The sequence below is a fragment of the Triturus cristatus genome, chromosome 1_1 (assembly GCF_964204655.1).
Source record: "Triturus cristatus chromosome 1_1, aTriCri1.1, whole genome shotgun sequence".
NCBI lineage: Eukaryota > Metazoa > Chordata > Amphibia > Caudata > Salamandridae > Triturus > Triturus cristatus.
In genome coordinates this window covers 802,289,705-802,307,758 of record NC_140579.1, presented here as the reverse complement: position 1 = coordinate 802,307,758, position 18,054 = coordinate 802,289,705, and the positions used below count along the sequence as shown (strand labels likewise).

At 53.3% G+C, this 18,054-nt stretch overlaps 1 protein-coding gene and 2 pseudogenes across 5 annotated transcripts in view; all 3 read right to left on the bottom strand.

Annotated features, from left to right (window-relative positions):
- Positions 1–835, bottom strand: part of LOC146871104 (28S ribosomal RNA) — a 4,993-nt pseudogene extending 4,158 nt beyond the window's left edge.
- KANSL1 (KAT8 regulatory NSL complex subunit 1) overlaps positions 1–18,054 on the bottom strand; it is a 1,694,895-nt gene that overhangs the window by 1,062,359 nt on the left and 614,482 nt on the right. The gene's annotated exons all lie outside the window — the stretch shown is intronic.
- LOC146871103 (5.8S ribosomal RNA) lies at positions 1,255–1,399 on the bottom strand (annotated as a pseudogene).

Below are 18,054 nucleotides of genomic sequence, written 5' to 3'. Positions count from 1 at the left end.
CCGGCAGGGTATGTGCCCCGACGCTCCAGCGCCATCCATTTTCAGGGCTAGTTGATTCGGCAGGCGAGTTGTTACACACTCCTTAGCGGATTCCGACTTCCATGGCCACCGTCCTGCTGTCTATATCAACCAACACCTTATCTGGGGTCTGATGAGCGCCGGCATCAGGCGCCTTAACCCGGCGTCCGGTTCATCCCGCAGCACCAGTTCTGCTTACCAAAAGTGGCCCACTAGGCACTCTCATTCCATGCTCTGCTCCACGCCAGCGGGCCGGGCTCCTTACCCATTTAAAGTTTGAGAATAGGTTGAGATCGTTTCGGCCCCGAGACCTCTAATCATTCGCTTTACAAGATAAAACTGGGGGCTCCGAGCACCAGCTATCCTGAGGGAAACTTCGGAGGGAACCAGCTACTAGATGGTTCAATTAGTCTTTCGCCCCTATACCCAGGTCGGATGACCTATTTGCACGTCAGGACCGCTACAGACCTCCACCAGAGTTTCCTCTGGCTTTGCCCTGCCCAGGCATAGTTCACCATCTTTTGGGTCCTATCGCGCATGCTCATGCTCCACCTCCCCGACGGAGCGGGCGAGACGGGCCGGTGGTGCACCCGCCGCTGCTAGCGCAGCGGGATCCCACCTCAGCCGGCGCGCGCTGGCCCTCGCCTTCATTGCGCCACATGGTTTCGCTCGGCCCTCCGACTCGCGCACGTGTTAGACTCCTTGGTCCTTGTTTCAAGACGGGTTGGGTGGGTAACCGACATCGCCGTAGACCCCTGGCGCCCGGCGGGGGTAATATGCTTAAATTCAGCGGGTCGCCACATCTGATCTGAGGTCGTAGTCGGAAGAACAACGCCAGAACGTCAAGGAGGTTGCCGGGGAAGGCCAACCCCTGTCGGAGCGGGGACCTGGCATCCCGGCAGCGCGCAGCCTCTTTACCCAGATAGCATCTGGAGTGGTTTTGCCCTTGCCGGGAAACCGGCCGCGGAGGTGGGCGCCCGAGGCACGTGCGAGCGGGCAGCCGGTGGGATACCACAGACCGCTGCGTGTGGCACGCAGCCGGGCGGACCGTTCCCCAGACCCCCTTCTCGGGGCCAGGCGCGCTGGCGGCGTACCTCCGCAGTAGAACCCGGCAAAGGACCCTGCCACGGGCAATCAGGGGATCTGAACTTGTGGGGGGACGAAGGGGAAGCAGAGCTAACCCTGCGACGGCCCCAGCCGCGTCCCGGGGAAGTCCTGGGGCAATTGACAATCGAGCGACCCTCAGACAGGCGTAGCCCCGGGAGGAACCCAGGACCGCAAGGTGCGTACGAAGAGTCGATCAATGTGCCCTGCAATTCACACTAATTCTCGCAGCTAGCTGCGTTCAACGAGCGAGACGAGTGATCCATTGCTAAGTGTCACAGTTAACTTTTCTAAAACATTCGCCCACCTGCGGGCGCAGGAGGCGGGAGGAAGGCGACGGCCCAGGCGCCCCGTTCAAGGCTTCCCCTCTGGTAGTCAGACTGCACCGTTGAGAAAAAAAAACATTGCCAAGCGCTCGGCGCAGGAGTCCTTGCCCCCCCCTATCCGCAGGCAAGGAAGGGGGGCTCCCGGTGGCAGCCCCACAGCCGCCAGTCCCTCCTGGAGTAACCGGGAGGGACCACACGAGTCTTCAAACCCCTCGGCCCGGCCGCACGGGACCAGGTCAGACCTGGTAGCAAGGGAGGATCGCCCCACCTGCACCTCAGCCGTACGTCGCCAGGCGCCCCCGAGCCGTGCACCAAGCTGGCTTGTACAGCCCACCCCACCCTTGCCCGTGCCAGAGGTGCCGGAAGGGAAGAGCCAGGCAGCTCCCCATCAAGCACGCCTCCCACCGAGAGGAGCCGGGGTCTCCTCGCAGGCCCTCTGCCCCTTCTCTTCCAGGCTGCCATGCCACATGAGAAGGGCCCAACCTCAGTCGCCCGGATCTCGGACGGGCTGGGACGTTGGGCGCAGCAGGCCCAGCCAGCAGCAGGTCTTTCTAGGGGGGGTGGTACCAGCCCACTGCCATTTGGTTAACCCCCCCCGCCAGGGTGGTGTCGGGTGAGCTTGGGTTCCGTCTCGGGAGGGCCTACCGCTGTGCCCCTCCCAGAAAGGGACTGGGGACACCCCCCACCCCCGGTCCCTCATGCTTCGGTCGGGTCCACGGAAGGAGCGCCGGAGGCCCGGCCCTCACCCAGGCACCCCATGCAGCCGCAGACCGCTCCGCCGGGGCGCTCCAGGGCAGGGCAGGGCCGGGCACCTGTGCCTACCTACAGTGTGTGCTTCCAGGAGGTGGCCGAGGGCTTCGGGCTGGTGCCGTCGGTCACTCAGGCCGCTCCGCCGTTAATGATCCTTCTGCAGGTTCACCTACGGAAAAATTGTTACGACTTTTACTTCCTCTAGATAGTCAAGATTGATAGTCTTCTCAGCGCTCCGCATAATTGCAATCCCCATCACGAACCGGGTTCAGCGGGTTACCCGGGCACAACGGAACCCCGTCTGGGGCCTTTGGCAAGGCTGCAGGCCGTGGTACGGGGCCCAGGGCCGGAGCACCCGACCTGGGGCCCAGTGGGGCCCCTGGATCCAGCTGGGACTCCTCCCCGGGCCCACTGGACCCCGTCCCGGCACCCTGCCATGGGGCAGGACCCAGGACGGAGCCCAGGGTGGGGAGGCCGCCCTCTCCGGGGCCCTTAGGGGCCCCGGCCGGAGCTTCTAAACCCAGCCAAGCAAGGGGAGGCTCCCCGGCCACAACAACCTCGTCCCGGGCCTTTGGAAGTGACCCAGGGCCAGAGCCCCCGACCCAGGGCCGGGGCTCCCAGGCTCAGAGAGGCAGGGGAATCCTCCCCGGGCCTGCCGGACCCCGTCCCAGGGCTGAGACGGCATCCTGGCCCATCCAGCTGCGGACCTCTAGGGGTCCCAGGATACCCTGTCCCTAGTAATCCAGAGTAAGGCTACCCCCTTTCTGGTAACCCGCGCACACCGCGAGGCTCAGGGGACCCTAGGCGCGAACGTGCCTGACCTCCTGGAGCCCTGGCTGGGATCGGGGAGGCAAATGAGCCCCCATCGGGACTTCCAGGCCGGCCCGGCCATGTGGTCGCCCCATTGGAAAGCATTGCACGCGACCAGATGGCAGAGGGGAGAGGTGCAACCAGATGGCCGGGACCGAAAGGACTCCCATCTGCCCAACCCCGAGCCTTCGCGCTAGGGTTCCCACCTGCCCACGCAGGGCTCGGGGGCTCCGCTTCCTGTGGACTTGGGAACCCTGGCTGGGACTCAAGCCCGGGGAAGGACCAGCAGAGCTCTCGGGCCGGAACGCCTGGAGCCCTGGCTGGGATCGGGGTGGCAAATGAGCCCTCATCGGGACTTCCAGGCCGGCCGGGGTATCTTGTCGCCCCATAGGAAAGAATTGCGTGCGACCAGATGGCCGAGGGCATTGGTGCGACCAGATGGCCAGGACCGAAATGACGCCAATCTGCCTACCCAGAGCCTTCGCAGGAATGCTCCCGCCTGCCAACGCAGGGCTCGGGGGCCCTGCTTCCCAGGGGCTTGGGGACCCCAGCTAGGCCTCAGGCACAGGGAGGACCACCTGAGCTCTCAGGCCCGGACGCCTGGGGGAGGACTGCCCAGGACCCATGGAGCCCGTCACGTGGGAACTTTGCCACGCCGTGGGCCAGAGGAGGGAGCCCCCGGAGGGAGGGGAGGTGTTGTCCGGGCATAGACCATCTGGTCCCTTGTAAAGAACCGCCATCCCGGGGGTTGGTGTTCCGGCATAGCCTGCCCCTACTAATCTGGAGGAAAGCCACCCCTCTTTCTGGGAACCAGTGTGCACCGAGTGAAGGAGGGGACCCAGGGCGCAGACACACCCGACCTCCTGGAGCCCTGGCTGGGATCGGGGCGGCGAATGAGCCCCCATCGGGACTTCTAGGGAAGCCCGGCCATCTGGTCGCCCCATTGGAAAGCATTGCGTGAGACCAGATGGCCAAGGGAAAGGTGCGACCAGATGGCCGGGACCGAAAGGACTCCCATCTGCCCACGCAGAGCCATAGCGGTAGGGCTCGCGCCTGCCCTTGCAGGGCTCCGGGGCTCTGCACCAGGGACCCTTGTCCCGGGCAGTTGGACACTTGGCAGGCCGCAGGACGTGGGCTCCCAGGGGCCGGTTCATGCTTCTCAACGCAGCCAGGCCGGGGAGATTGGGGAGCCTGCCAAGCACGAGGGACCCCTGTCCCGGGCACACGGTCCATCAGGTTGCGTGCTCGTTTTCCACAATTTTGTTCAAAATTCGCCGTAGTTGTGCTACGCAAAGTCCGCCAAGCCCTACTCAGGACGTGCGCTCGTTTTCCAAAATTTCTTTCAAAATTCTGCATAGTGGCGCTACGCAAAGTCCGCCCAGCCCTAATTTTGACACCAGTTTATAAAAATAGAGATTTTTTAATAACTTTAGACACCAGAAGGAAGTATATACAGTCCATACAACCGGAGTTATAGAATTTACAGATATACAATCAATACTTTGCAGAGCTCTCAAACGTTATCATAGCAGTCAATGGGAAAAGTACAAGGTGACACTCAGTAACTTACGGGGTGAGTTCCACGGAACTCATTTGGAATTTTAACAGTCAGACGGTTTTACCTTGCCAATGGAGTCTGGGTGCAGAGGGGACTTCCTAAAACGATATGTGCAAGTCAAGTTCATGGAAGCCCCTTGGGGTGAAGCTTTGAGGGGCCCCTAGACTTTGAATCACCGGGTGGAACAGCTTTGCCTAGCTCGGGTGTCTCGGGTGCAGAGGTATACCTGGCTACATGTGGTGCTGAACGGAACTGCAGGAGCTGGTTTTACAAGGCGTGCCAACAGAGACCGGTTTGGAATGCAAGCAGTCAACAACTGCGCCACAGAAGAAGGTTGACAGAACAAGGAATTTCCTTTTCTTGGAGCAACGAGTGAAGCAGTCAGCAAGACCACCAACAAACCTTGGCCACGGCAAAAGCAGCGATGAAGCAAATCGGTGTAGGAGGCTGAGATTCGCTGATGATCACCACTACGCTTCCCAGAAGGCACCTGACTGGTTACTTTCAGGCATGTCCTCCTTCGTATAGTGGAAGTGGGGTTTGTGCCTGCCAACTGCAGGTGACTAGTACCTCTAGTCCTAGGGATTCCTGGTGAAGTCTTTGGGTCGCAGAGGGGGTTCACCTTCCTTTTAGTACCAGTCTCTGGTCCTGAAAGAGCCATAATCCAGCTCGTGCAGTGGGCTTCCATAGGTGCAGTACTTCGCGCCTCTTCTCTGAAGAGCCTGCCTTGTGCTGACAGGTCTTTTCTTGGTCGCCTTCTTCAGAGCTGATTTGAAGTTCTGGTATCGGTGTGCTCCTTAAATCCTGGATTTAGGGCGTGTTTAGAAGTGGGAGGGCTAGTAGCATATGAGCTACTAGTCCTACGGCTCATCCTCCCCAGAGGTGACCACATCCAGGGGGTATAGGTCACCAAACTACCCAGAACCCATTCTTAAGGCTTTTCAAGAGGACACCCCTTGGCTGTAGAGACCCAATAGCCCGCCCTAGAAGGGTGGCAAGCTTTTGTGGGTTGTACGCCTGCTGCATACCTAATTTTCCACCTGCTCGCAAACACAAGCGCCTGGAGGTGGTCACTGTATTTGTCTTACTGGGAGACAAGTCACTTGCATATCAGATGCGGTGAAGCCTTTTCGGCTCACCGCCCTAATGGGTCTTTCACTAGCCATCTTGGGAGGGAAGAGGTGTGACCTCTTTCCTGCCAAGGGCTTTTGTCTCAAGTCCTCTAGGAATGATAGCACTCACCAGCAGGAGTTCAGACTTCTGTCTTGGTGGTAAATGGCTCAGAAAGTCATTCAAGGAACAAGGGAAGTCTACATCTCGCCGGGCAACCTCTAAGGGTGCAACCTGGGTGCATGCCAGGTCACCCTCGACATGAGAATCGCATCAGGGGTGAAAAAGCACAGTGTTTGATGCCAAACGCCACCAAATTCAGTGGCATTATTGGGGAGCTGGCTATCTCTGCTTTGTCCGGTAGCCAGTACACATTAAACTAAGGACCGTAGGTCACTTACAGTAAATTGGAATGGCAAGGTTACTGTAGAGGTATGTGTCTGTACATATATGCCTTCACCCATAAGATAATGCACCCTGCCTACTGGGCTTTAGTAAGCCTACCTAAGGGGTGTCTTACATATACAGTGTGGTGGCCCTGTCTCACATGGTGTGTGCAAAGTCAGGCTCGAGCAGGGAAGCAGTTTGTGAAGGCTGTGGGCGCAGCCTTGCAGACAAGTTTTTCTCCCGTTACCCAGGGTGACAGAAATGGTGCTGCAGACTTGGTGACCCCTTGAACACCCTTGCCCTGGGTACCACTGGTACCAAGTACTACAGACTTATGAGGCTTAAAGCATCTTGCCAATTGGGTGTACTGAATCACATTTACCTTTTGGGGGCAAGAGCACTGGCATTGGGGACTGGTTTGCAGGTCCCAGTGCACTATCTGTTCTGAAATCACAGCATGCAGGGCAAAAAGTGGGGGGTGACCATTCAAAAAGAGCACTTTCCTACACCAGTCCATGTGCATACATGAATAGTGTCTTTCGAATTGCTATCAGGCTATCTGGGAAAGGTGTCTTAGGAGGTATAGCTCATGACAGTAAAACACACAAGATGCTCGTGACAGAGCAACACTACATTCCTTTACAATGGGCACCTGAGTCTTAGTAAAGACTTGTCGCACAGCCCTACAAGAACGCCATTCTAAACAAGCATGTGCAATGCAATAGTTCTCGCATTTATAAGAGTTTGAGCTATTGGCATTGTAAAATTACAATGCCTTTTATTTATGTTTTGGTTTTAAAACAAATAAAAGCAGTCATTTACAATGTCAGTAGCATAAACTCGCACAAAAGCAGCGTGCGGCGTGCAGCAGCGTGCGGCGTGCAGCAGCGTGCAGCCGGGTGTAATGCAGCCGGGTGTAATGCAGCCGTGTGTGGCGTGCAGCCGTGTGTGGCGTGCAGCCGTGTGTGGCGTGCAGCCGCGTGTGGCGTGCAGCCGCGTGTGGCGTGCAGCCGCGTGTGGCGTGCAGCCGCGTGTGGCGTGCAGCCGCGTGTGGCGTGCAGCCGCGTGTGGCGTGCAGCCGCGTGTGGCGTGCAGCAGTGTGTGGCGTGCAGCAGTGTGTGGCGTGCAGCAGTGTGTGGCGTGCAGCAGTGTGTGGCGTGCAGCAGTGTGTGGCGTGCAGCAGTGTGTGGCGTGCAGCAGTGTGTGGCGTGCAGCAGTGTGTGGCGTGGTTTGAAAACAAGAAAAGCGGACATCAAAGGAAGGGTGGGAGGGAACAAGCATATGGGGTGTGAGTTATAACGAAAGTTCTGGCGAAAGCAGTCTGCTGCCAGATGCCAGCTTCGCGCTTGAATGCCTCACATGCACTGGCCATAAACCGCATTCCTAAGGTCTTGTGCCCCTTACTAAATCTCTCTGAATGCGTGAGGCGGTGCACGCGCAGGAAGTAGCTGGTGGCAAATGGAATGCGCGTGGTTGTGCGCGTAACCGCCACCCGATACGCCTGGGAAGCCTTTGGGAGCATTTTCGGAAGCCCCTACATAAGTCTCGCTGAGCGATCGCTTACGTGATAGCCAGGCGACACCTAAAAATACTACTCAGCATGATGTTTATCTAAAAGTACAGACGTCTACACCACATGCCTTTAACACTTGTGCATTTTGCATAGCATGATCAAATATAGAATTTGTCTACTAACACATTAGGAAACTTAACACTACATACTACGTTCAGGCTGTAAATGCAAAGCAATGGAAACGAATAGTTTACCTGTCGGTGTAGTTTTACAGCTTGAAGATCGTGTAGTTTTTCAGCTTGAAGATCTTTCTGGATTCACTATGCTGTGCATTATTCCGCGGTCTTGTGGTTGGGTCCGGATTCGTAGTCTTTTCTTTTTTTTGTAGCCCAGGTGGGCGGCGACGACCCACCATTTGGTGCACCTCCCGTGACGTCGTCGTGCTTCCTGCGGAAGTCCCACCTTTGGGGCGCCATCTTCAGGTTCTTTTTTGCTTTTTTTTTTTTTTTTAACCCTAGGCGATTGATTAATTCTTATTGTTCATTTTTCTGTACGTTTTCAGTCCTTCTGATTTCTCAATTTTACCCCCTCTTCCTCCAGCCTCATCTTCCTGGCGGAGGTGGGTGGGTTCGCTAGTGAATCCTGAAAGATCTTCAAGCTGCAAAACTACACCGACAGGTACAGCGTGAATCTTTCTGGATTCACTATGCTGTGCATAGACTTTGTAGCGGTTTTCCTAATTTTGTGGTGGCTGGGTGGTAGATGAGCGTTGGTCATTGAAAATGTGTTGAAGCACCTTCTGTCCAACCTGTGCTTCCTTGTTCATCTGAATGTCCACGCAGTAGTGTTTTGTGAACGTGTGCACAGATGCCCAAGTTGCCGCTAGACATATGTCCTGAATGGGCGTGTTCGCCAGGAAGGCAACGGTGGCCCCCTTCTTCCTTGTGGAGTGAGCCTGAGCTCCCTCCGCTAGCTCCTGTTCAGCCTGTTTGTGGCAGAATTGAATAGTGAGTGCAATCCATCTAGCGATGGTGCTCTTAGTCACTGGTCTACCCATGAAGCTAGTAGCAAAGGACACAAACAACTGCTTTGATTTCCTGAGTTCCTTCGTTCTCTCAATGTAGTGCATCACCGCTCTTCTAGCGTCGAGGGTGTGCAGGGCCCTTTCTGCGTTTGAAGTTGGGTTTTGGAAGAAACTCGGTATCTGGATACTCTGGTTCATGTGGAACGCCGACACCACCTTGGGCATGAAGTGTGGGTCTGTTCTCAGGACTATCCTGTCCTTGTGAATCTGAATGTAGGGTTCCTATAGCGTTAGCGCTTGAAGCTCGCTCACCCTGCGTAGTGAGGTTATGGCCACCAGAAAGGCCGTTTTCATCGTCAACATTTGCAGCGTGGCCTTGTGAATAGGTTCAAACGGTGCCTTCATGAGCTCCGTCAGTACCACGTTGTGGTTCCATGCCGGCGGCGGCAACCGTTTAGGAGGGGCAATTCTTTTGGCTCCTTCTATGAATCTCCTCACAACCTGCGAAGTGAAGAAACTTCCACCCTTCTGCCCTCTGGTGTAGGCTACGATCGCCGCTAGGTGTACCCTTAGGGAGCTCGAGCAGAGGTTACTCTTTAGAAGGTGTGTGAGGTACCTCAGTATGGTTGAGTCTCTAGTCATTCTGTTTTGCAGGCCCCTCTTCCTGCACCACACAGTAAATCTCTTCCATTTGTCGCTGTAGCATTTTTGTGTAGTCGGTTTTCTTGCCTCCCGCAGCACCCGCATAGTGCTAGGAGGCAACTTAAGGTGAGCGAACTCTAGGTCCTCAGGAGCCATGCCGCCAGGTTGAGTGTCTCTGGTTCCGGATGTAGGACCTCTCCGTTTTGCATGGAGAGCAGGTCCCTTCTTCTCTCGAACCTGTGGGGATTGCCCTGTGCCATTTCTTGAATTTGTGAGAACCATGTCTGCCTTGCCCACTGCGGAGCCACTAGGATCAGAGTCATGTTGCTGGTTCTGCACCTCGAGCACTCTGTGCAACAGGGGTATCGGTGGAAAGGCGTAGGCAAATGTCCTCGACCAGCTTATCCATAGGGCATTTCCTTGGGATTGCTGATCTGGTTGCCAGGACGCGAAGCTTTGGCGTTTTGCATTTTGGCGTGTTGCAAACAGGTCTATTGTGGGAGTTCCCCATCTCCGGAAAAGCTTCTCCGTTTCCTGGCCATTGAGCTCCCACTCGTGTGATGCCGAGGTCTGCCTGCTTAGCCAGTCTGCCTCCACATTGTCCTTCCCTGGAAGGTGAATTGCCAGTAGATCTATCCTGAGAGGTATGGACCATCTCCAAATCTCCTGTGCCAGCGAGGAGAGAGGGAACGACTGTCCCCCCCTGCTTGTTGATGTAGAACATTGCCGTGGTGTTGTCTGTTTGAACCAACACCCTCTGGTTGTACAGGTGCCTCTGGAATGCCTTCAGGGCTAGCAGGATGGTTTTCAATTCGAGGTAATTGATCTGGCATACCGCATCTGCTGGAGCCCACACACCCCTCACTCTGAGGTTGTCCATGTGCGCTCCCCATCCCCTTTGCGATGCGTCCGTGGTAATGGTCATTGTTGGGTTTGGTGGTGTCAGGCTTCTCCATGCTGTCATGTTGTCTCTGTTCCACCAAGTCATCTCCTCCTGCACTGCGTGCGTAACAACCACTAGATCCTCCCAACTTCCGTTTGCTTGTGACCATTGCTGTTGTAGCCATTCCTGGAATGGTCTCATGTGCAGGCGTACATTCGGCACCAGCTGGATACACGACGCCATCATCCCCATCATCTTGCTCACTGACCTCACTGTCAGAGCTCGCCCCTTCCGGTAGAGCCGCGTCTCCTTCAGTAGGGCATCGGGCATCTGTCCTCCTGTCGCTGGGCACCACTGTGCTGCTCAGGGAGTTGATCTTTGCCCCCAGGAAAATTTTCACCTGCTCCGGTTCCAGTGATGACTTCCCCCAGTGAATCGAGAACCCCAGGTTCGTCAGTGTCTGTTACGCGTTTTGCGTGTCTCTCGCACTTCTCGCGTGAGTTTGCCCTGACCAGCCAGTCGTCTAAGTAGGGGTAGACATGGATTCCCTGCCTTCGTAGGTGGGCCGCGACCGCCGACAGGCATTTTGTAAAGACCCTTGGCGCCGATTTTAATCCGAAGGCCAGGGTTGTGAACTGGTAGTGTTTCTGGTGGATGTTGAACCTTAGAAGGCCCTTGTGTCCTCTGTTTATTGGGATGTGCAGGTAGGCATCCTTGAGGTCCATGGTGACCATGAAGTCCCCGTCTCTTATTTGGGGCAGTACCTCCTGCAGCGAAGTCATTTTGAACTTCTGCGTCCTGATGAACTTGTTTAGGTAACGCAGGTCCAGGATGGGTCTGAAGTTTCCGTCTACTTTCGGTACCACGAAGTAGTTTGAGTAGACCCCCTTGTTGCGTTCTCTGAATGGCACTGCCTCTATGGCTCTCTTTTCTAGAAGTTTCCGTGTTTCTTCTTTGAGTAGGGCCAGTTCTTGAGCCGATCTCTGCTTTCCCTTTGGTCTTCTGTTTGGAGGTCTTTTCTCCAAATCCACGCAGTGAGGGAGAGGGATGTTGTGAGGTAGTGATATATAAGCATAGAGTGATGTTGTGATGTAGTCAGATAGAGAGAGGTAGTGAAAGAGAGAGTGAAAGTGAGCTAGTGAGATAGAAAGAGTGAGGTAGTGAGATAGAGAGTGAGGTAGGGAAAGTGTGAGGTAGTGAGGGAGAGGGATGTTGTGAGGTAGTGATATATAAGCATAGAGTGATGTTGTGATGTAGTCAGATAGAGAGAGGTAGTGAAAGAGAGTGAAAGTGAGATAGTGAGATAGAAAGAGTGAGGTAGTGAGATAGAGAGTGTGTGGCTCATCTATTCCAATAAAATATACTTTAATGAACTCTAGTGCAACTCGCCCCACCCCCAACGCCATAACCACACTCTTAAACCATCTACCTTACCGAAGCACATGTATCACATTGAAATGCCTTTTAAAAATGCCTCAGCCTTTCTGCTCCAAGCTCGGCAGACGATACCCTGCCCCCGCGTGTGCACCAATCACTCATTTAGCCCCCAACTAGCCTGCAGCTTCCATCCAACAGGAGGGGGGGTGGGAGCTTTGTGAACACGGACAGTGGGTGGGGGTGGGAGCAAAGCAACAGAAATGTAAACAAGCACAGCACGCGAAAGTGAAAGCGACCGCATTTGGAGCAAAAATACACACACTTCAATAAAATATGTATTGCTATCCGAAAAAGGCTGGTAGGTCTGGGTACACTCAATTACATGTTACGTTCCTGCTTATAAAAGTCTGCCTTAGTGGGGGACTGGTGGATTACACCCCACCTTCAAACATCCACGCATGCCAGTCTCCTACGAATGCGTGTTTGGAACAGCCAACACGGGAGCCAAGAGCAGGGGGAGAGTACGCCATGAACACAGCCGCCTTTCTCCGAGGCGAAGAAGAAATGCCTCGGAGAAAGGCAGCGGCGGTTTCAGATTCGGGGGCGTGTTTTTCTTCTCTCCTCTTGCCATTGGCTGGAGGAGAGAAAAACACGCCCAAAAAGGGCGTGGCTAAAAAGTGGTAACAGCACGGAACACGCCCCCGAATCTGAAAAAGATGGAGCCTATTTGGAGGGACGGCTCTCTCCTCCAATGGCTGGCCTCCGTTTAGGAAGCCAGCCAATGGAGGAGAGCCAAAAAGAGAGGCGGGCTAAAAAGCCACTCTAAGAAACATAAGATCTCCGGACTTCCGGTTCTGCCTTTGGCAGACCGGATGGTCCCTCGACCTAAAAAGTATGTTCTTCCACCCAGTGAAACCACACAGCAGGCTGGTTTTGGTTATTAGGGGGTTTTCTCACGCACAATACTGAAGCAACTGCCAAGCTTTCACCCTCATCCACACATTACTCATAGTAACAAAAGCAGGTAATGACAGCACCTGTGAGTACGGAATAGATTGTACATTTGTGTACTTGTGAACACACAGGTCATCCCTGTGCTACCAAGTCGCCTCTAACCTGACATAGCCGTATATGAAGGCCTTCACTGCTACACACTGCCCAAGATATCTAGCTACTTATGAAACTGTATGAAAACATTGACAATTGCCTAGGCCAGTAAACTCAAATTAGACTGATTTTGAATAGTACATGGAGAGATATTGGCAGGCCCTGTGACACCTCAGGCCTCTCTCCGCAAAGGACCTTATTTGCCCCTACACTACCCGGACGCAGTCCAGAGCAGCAGCAAGGGAAATCCAAAAAGTGTTTGACAGGAGGAGAATGAAGTTTGCCGGCGCGGCCCCCCCGCTCACCTTAGAGAAGCCGCCCAGAGTAGTGACCCGGGTGTAGAGAGCATGCAGGTCCAGCTCCCTGCCCGCCGCAGCCGGCAGCTTTCGAAACCGGGACCTGTGCACAAAGAGCATTAGAGAGATCCGGCAGACTAGGCCAGCGATACCGGACCCCTGGCAAAGCTACCCCTCCACCACCCCCGTGTCTTATAGGTTAAAGGCTAAATGGGTCTTCTCACCCTCTGCTGTGGTGGCAGCGAGGCCGGCGATACCGGACCCCTGGCAAAGCTACCCCTCCACCACCCCCGTGTCTTATAGGTTTAAGGCTAAATGGGTCTTCTCACCCTCTGCTGTGGTGGAACTGCCTCCGCTTGTCCAGGAAAGCTTGCCCTTTCCTCCGCTGGTCCTCTTGAGGTTTCCCCGTCGAGTTTGCCATCGTTTTTGGGATTTTAAAAACAAAATGTATTTTTCCCCCTTTTTTTTTTTTAATCCCCTCTCTCCGTGTTAGGGAACCCGAGTCCCCATCATCGTCTTCGGGACTGAAGGGGCTGGAGAGTGGTCTCTTTTCAAAGAAAAGTTGGGATTTAAAGAGGGGGGGTGATAGCAGGGCCGTCGGCGGGCTGAACTGGGGGGGTCTGGGATCTTCAGCAGGGCCAACGGAAACACGGACCCGACTGCCCCGCGCCCCACTCCATGCCTCTCACCAGCTTCGGCAAGAGAGATCCAGTGTTTTTTCCCCGGTTTATTTGATTTTTAAGGGGTTTTTCTGTCGGTTCTTTCGGGAGACATCCAAAGGAGGGGTATGTGTATGTATTGCACGGACACCGCAGCCACCTCCACGGGCACACTTACCACATTCGATCACACACCGGCCGCTCGCGCCCGCTTGCAGGACGCACCGGCGCTCTGCACACACTCACACACACAAAAAGAGCCCGGGATATGCCAGGCCGCGGCGGCTGCTGCTCGCCTGAGAGAAGGGGATTGTGTGTGTGTGTGAGAGAGGGAGGGAGCGAAAGAGCCCGGCAGCGACCCCTAGACTAGGCCGGAGGTACTGCGCACTGACAGAAATGGATGTAAAGTCTGGTCAGCTGTGGCTCCCGATCAAATGAACGCCATCTTGAAGAGAACGGCCTAACACGAATTCATCAGCGACCTTCAGCTTTATGCGCGTAAGTTGAATTATAAATGCATACTTTTTTGTGAGTTGAAATACTTTCTTAGGCACAATTTTCGGAAACCATTTTAATAAAGGCAACCTGTTTCTAAAATATGTTTAGGCAGTACTTACTTGTTAATTAATTTCAAACCAATATCTCTACTAATATATGACGAGTTAACTTTGTACTCTCGTTATCTGTTTGGAAGCTCTTTGAGCTTATTTAAAAAGGAACGATGTGCTCTAAAATGGCCGGCGTGGGACTCCTCGCCGTTTGCAGTCCGCTCTCTCCATCTTTGGCATGACAGCAGCCACCCCAGCGGTAAGCGGCCAAGCCGGGAACAATAGAACAGACCAAGGGTTTGCCTTCCCGTGCTTTAGGGATCGTCTGAAATGTGCTTCACTCTTTACGATGAAGCTAAGCGGAAAAAGAGAGCAGAGAAAGATCAGGAAGGGGAAACGAGAAACAAGAAACACGAAAGAATCAGAGAGCGACAACTGCCTTTCTCCGAGGTAAAGCAGAAATGCCTCGGAGAAACGCAGCGGTATTTTCGGATTCGGGGGCGTGTTCCTGCTGTTCTAAAAAGGGCGTGGCTAAAAAGTGGAAAGAACAGCACGGAACACGCCCCCGAATCTGAAAAAGACGGAGCCTATTTGGAGGGACGGCTCTCTCCTCCAATGGCTGGCCTCCGTTTAGGAAGCCAGCCAATGTAGGAGAGCCAAAAAGAGAGGCGGGCTAAATAGCCACTCTAACATTAAATCTCCGGACTTCCGGTTCTGCCTTCGGCAGACCGGATGGTCCCTTTTTTTTTTTGGTTTGCGGCCGTCTCTCGCTCTCTCTCAATCCCCTCCTCCTGGCTGCAGTTTCCCCTCCCCCTGGGTGAACACGACATCGAGAGGGACTAACCACGGCCTGGCATAAACACAAACCACACACTGCTAGAGGAGGAAGAGGAGGAAAAGAGGCGGACCCTGCTTTCTGTGTCAGCTAGAGCGGCATCCAGTGCTCTCGCCCCCTCCTCCTTCCATCCCCTCCTGCTTTTTTGCTCCCTTCCAATCTCTGTCCTCCTCCCTCCCCTTCATAAGCGGGAAGGAAAGAGTTTTAATTGAAAAAAGATTAGAGTTTGCAGAGGGTAATTAGTAGTGTCTGTGGGCTTTCTTCGCTGCTCTCTTCCTCCCTCGATCAGCACAATTAACATAAAATAGAAACCGAAAGTAGAAAGTCATCACGCGGGACATTATTGGTGCGGTGAGGGGCATATGGTTGCTAAACAAACAAGTGAACCAATGCCACAGTCTAAAGAATGGGTGTTGGGTAAAGTAGGTGCAACGCATTAAACTGAAATACATGTAGTGGTTAAATCTAAATAAATATGCCATGCGGCAACGCGCTTTTGAATATATAAGAAAGGGTGGGAGCAACAGGTGTACTTTTCCTAGAACAAATACAATCAGATTATGGCAGCGGGCAAGGGCAGTCCTGCTGTGCGCCAGCAGGCAGCGTGCCAGAGGAAAGCCGCGGACACCTAGCACTGCTTGCCCCTTCAGGGAGCTTGAGGGATGCTCTGCGTAGGGATGGAACGGACCCCACGCTGATTTAATGACTCGAGCAGGGGAACATTGGGAAGGCTACTGCGGCCCCTTACCTCTCGGTCTTTGGTTCCCTTCGTCTTAGCAGTCCCCCTGCTTGCCTCGCAGTCTCCCGTGCTCCATGGCGGCTCAGCTCACAAAGGCAGCCGGAGGGCTGGCGGCGCCCCCTTAGCACCGCGCTGGCATGCTGCTGCCGTCTGCCTCCTTCTGGAGCACAGTCCCGCCGCCGTTCCCTGTCCCCAGCCCGCAGCCAACGCACTGAGCAGCGGCTCGCCAACGCACGGAGCAGCGGCTCACGGAGAGACGCGCACTTCAGAGGAGGAGGAAGGAGCCGGCGTCACTAGAGGAGGAGTGGGGGCAGAGGAAGTAAAGGGTGAGGGGCCAGAGGAGTGCAGGGATTTTTTGTAACGAGGGAGGGAGCATTTTTGAAGCGCACTGCCCATAGAAAATCCTCTTAGTGGAAATCCTCTATTTTTCTGCGCATTGACCTAGTTAAAGGTTTCTTTTGCAGCGCACTGCACGATACGATGCATTCCGCGGGACAAGACGATTGCAGACCACCTAAAGAAATCCGTCTCAGCGCCGCCGCCTTTCTCCGAAGTCAAGCAGAAATGCCTCGGACAAACGCAGCGGCGTTTTCGGATTCGGGGGCGTGTTTTTCTTTCTCTCCTCTTGCCATTGGCTGGAATGTTTACATTCCAGAGGAGAGAAAGAATCGAAAAAACACGCCCCCGAATCGCAAAAAGACGGGGCTTGTTTGGAGCGACAAAGCTCTTCTCCAATGGCTGACCAGCATTTAAGAGGTCAGCCAATGGAGAAGAGGGAAAAAAAGGGGCGGGTTAAAGCCCCACTCCTAAAACATTAAATCTTGCGAGCGAGACTGCGCAAGCGCAGCCTTCGCTAGCCGAGACCTAAAAACGGCAAAACAAAGTGAGCACAGCAAGGGAAACCAACAGTAACACTTCCTTGTACTGGAGTCTAACCCACCAGTGTTCCGTTTAAAATGCCAAAATTGCATATTACAACCAGTATCTTTGCATGTTTCTTTAACTGATGCACCCTCCACCCCACTTGCACATTGGGCGATGGGGCAGAAGCGCATCAGAGGCAGTCAACATTATCCTACTGTGATCTCCATCTAGCATAACTGTAATAGGCATGAGAAAACTAGCAAGAGTGACTTACAAAGGTAGGCGACAAGAGGTCAAAGATGGGAGCAAGTCAGGACCAAGAGGTGAGAGCTCATTATGGAGGAAAAGAGCGCTCGCAAAGCCTTGTTGAACACCAACAAGATCAAGAAACTATGCAAAGGGAAACTGAGTCAGGCTCACAGTAATATTAATTTGGAGGCCACTGAAAAAGTATAATCAAGTGTTTGAGAAGCGGAAAACGCCAAGTGACAACAAAATGGCAGTCAATCAGCATTGTCTAATGAATCAGACTGCTAGGTTGTACACAATGTCAATCAGCTCAAATATGGTGAAAATAGTCCTGCAAAATATTGCAATACAATGAAAATGTGAAAAACGAATACTTTACTTGCGTCCTGAAAACCCCTAGCATTGTTAGCAATGTGCAACATTAATATGAACAATGCCGCAATATTAGATACCTACTGATCAGGTCGTCATAACCCTAGGAGAGGTGGCGGATGCGGCAAGTCAGCGGCTCCCTGTACTGAGCAACTGCCAGATACACACTGAGTATTCTAATGTCACGCAAAAGCCACCAACAGGTGGCTGCTGCAAACGTCTTTATTGAAATTAGGTTTTATGTTGGTCATTTCCGTATGTATTTATCCATAATAATTTTTTCCCTTTATCTGTATTTATCCATATTTATGACGTGCTTAGTGTAAAAAATAAGCTGCTATAGGTACATTACCACATTTATTCAACTGACAAATCTTTAGTCATGTTAAAATGTTCGATGACTATTAGCCATTTGAAAGTCAATAAAGACATGTGAAATCATTTGCTTTGCAGAGTAGCTTCAACAACGGGACTGCTGCTAGTATTCAAGCTTCATTGGGAAATCTTTTTTGTTTTTGTTAAACGCCCCTACTGTCGCAGTCTGCACAGCTACTGACCTGGCATGGATGACTGACCTTGGTAAAAATTGTCCAAAAGAAAAACTATTTTGTGTATTTTTCCATATTTAAAAATAAATACAGGCAGGAAAATTGATTGCTTTGTCTGTATTTATCTGTAAAAATAAGTCAAAACTGAAAACAGGGAGCATTAATTGCAATTAAACAACTGTTTTAAACTTTTACAAGGACTTGGAATCCTTCACATTACCACTCAATATATTCATTTAGTTTTTGTAAAAGAAAAACAAAAAAACAATATCCTGAGGGGACCAGAACACTTAAGGTTGTGGATACATATTAAGATTAGCAGGATGGTGCTCTGC